We start from the raw sequence: 2,525 nt of genomic DNA on the forward strand, positions 1-2,525 counted from the left end.
TTTAAAATAAAAATTAAATGCCTGCTGGTGTGTAAAGTGGTCTGCTTTGGAAAGACTGGGATGGTTATTGCTCATTCTCCATAGTATGTGTTTACCTTTGTCCTTTCGTGACATTTTTGTTTCAGCCTATTGATAACAAATGGCTTATGGTTGATTATCATTGTATTTATGTTACTGAATTTACATTCTTTCAGTCTGACCATAGTAGAGTAAGTCTTTTGTTCCTGTATTTATTTATATGTTAAATGTTCTTAGAAAAACCTTGGATTCTAAATTTTTTTTTTACTGTTTATTTATTTTTGAGAGAGAAAGAGACAAAGTGTGAACGGGGAGGGACAGAGAGAGAGTGGGAGACACAGAATCCAAAGCAGGCTCCAGGCTCTGAGCCGTCAGCACAGACGTGGGGCTCGAACTCATGAACCGTGAAATCAAAACCTGGGCTGAAGTCAGACACTTAACCAACTGAGCCACCCAGGCGCCCTGAAATATTTTGGATTCTAGAAAGACTCAATATGCATCCCTGTTTACTGAAGAGAGATGGTTTGATATTGCAAAGGTGCCTTTAATTTATCAAGTTAGGCAGACTCCCAAGCCTGACATACAAGATTCTTCGTAATGGACATCAACTTATGATTTCCCTTGGCCCTTCCTAAATTCCTACTTCCTGGAATGCTTCACTCTCTATTGGTTTGTTTCTATCCACCATTCCCTGGGTTGATTCCAAATGTTCTTCTTTTCCAGAGGTAGAACAGAGCAATTGAGGGGATGGGGCCTGGAATCAGGCCCTCCCAGATATGATCTGGCTTTGCCACTTACTGGGTGACCCTGGGTAAGACAGCCTGCCAAGCCTCAGTTTGCTTATCAGTGAAATGAACGTAATAATCCCACTCACAGAGTTGCTGTCCTACGAAGATTCAATTATATAACATTGAACACTTTGCACAGTACTTGACACATAGAAGATGCTCAGCAAATGTTAGCTAATTTTGCTCCTCGCCCCAATCAGCTCTCGGGGTACCGTTTTTTTCTCTTCATGACGCTGCCTGGGTCTTCAGGGAGGCCCTTTCTGGCTTTCGGTTGGGATTTGAGTGTCATCTGGATCCTCCCCAATGAATGATTGTAGTGCTAGGGTCAGCTCTGCCTCTTGCTCCTCACCAGGTCCCCAGGCCGGTAGCTTTGAGCCTTGCCCACGCATGGGTGTTCAATGAAGAATGATCAAATTTATTGAGTTGTAAATACTGGTGCCTTGACCAAACTTGAAACTGGCATCTCATGGTAGGCTTTAGAAAGGCTCAATGTATTTTAATAAGAATGAGAATCGTGACCAAGTGAGAATAGCAACTTGTTCTCTCCCAGTGGGCTCTTGCAGAGCTGTTGTGAATGTTCAGAGCCGTGGCTTTTTATGCTCCAGAGCTGGTTAAATGGGCTCTGTTCATTCCATCCTAACAGTCCCACTGGCTCCGTTAATAATCCTGTGTTGTATCTTTTGGGTGATCTCTTGTTAATAATTAACGCCCCACCTTCTGTTTCTGAGTGTGATTACTGTAATCATGTTCCTTTCAAGCTAATGAATTTCCTGCAGCAGTTTGCAAATGTTAACCAGGTAATAGCCCAAATGTCTCCCCACAAGAAGAAAATGTTTTTCAGAAATGTAGATCAGAGAGTTAAAATGTCATTTCCTAAGCCATGCTGCTAGAGGTACATGCCTCTGCCTGGGCAAAAATGCGACCAGAAATCCGACGCTTTTCGACATGCTTGTGTTGACTACATCGGCAGGTATAGTCTCCTTGGGGCTCAGCCCCAAATGTGACATTACGTGTGCTGGAAGGACATGTGATTTGGTGTGGAAAGACCTGGCTTTGTACTCTGACTCTATCACTTACTAGCCAGTTATCTTCATCACGTCACATAACCTCTCAGAGCCTCAGTTTTTGCATCTGTAAAATGGGAGGCAGAACCTACCACCCAAGGTACTCTGATGATCAAATGAGACCGTCTGTGTAAACTGTACAGTGCTACCCCAAGAAGGAGGGTGCTTATTTAAATGGTAGCACTCAGTAGTAGAGCTGATTTATACAAAGGACAGGATGGGAAGAATGAAATACAGTATTAATACAGACCCCAGTTTAAAACTGGGGCGCCTGGGTGGCTCAGTTGGTTAAGCGGCCGACTTCGGCTCAGGTCATGATCTCACAGTCCGTGGGTTTGAGCCCCGCGTCAGGCTCTGTGCTGACAGCTCAGAACCTGGAGCCTGTTTCAGATTCTGTGTCTCCCTCTCTCTGACCCTCCCCCGTTCATGCTCTGTCTCTCTCTGTCTCAAAAATAAATAAATGTTAAAAAAAATTTAAAAAAAAAAAGTAATAAACAAGGGGCGCCTGGGTGGCTCAGTCGGTTGAGCATCCGACTTCGGCTCAGGTCATGATCTCATGGTCTGTGAGTTCGAGCCCCACGTTGGGCTCTGTGCTGACAGCTCAGAGTGTGGAGCCTGCTTCTGATTCTATGTCTCCCCCTCTGTCTGCCCCCCC

Source organism: Herpailurus yagouaroundi, unplaced genomic scaffold, assembly GCF_014898765.1.
Source record: "Herpailurus yagouaroundi ecotype Mexico unplaced genomic scaffold, PumYag 142, whole genome shotgun sequence".
NCBI lineage: Eukaryota > Metazoa > Chordata > Mammalia > Carnivora > Felidae > Herpailurus > Herpailurus yagouaroundi.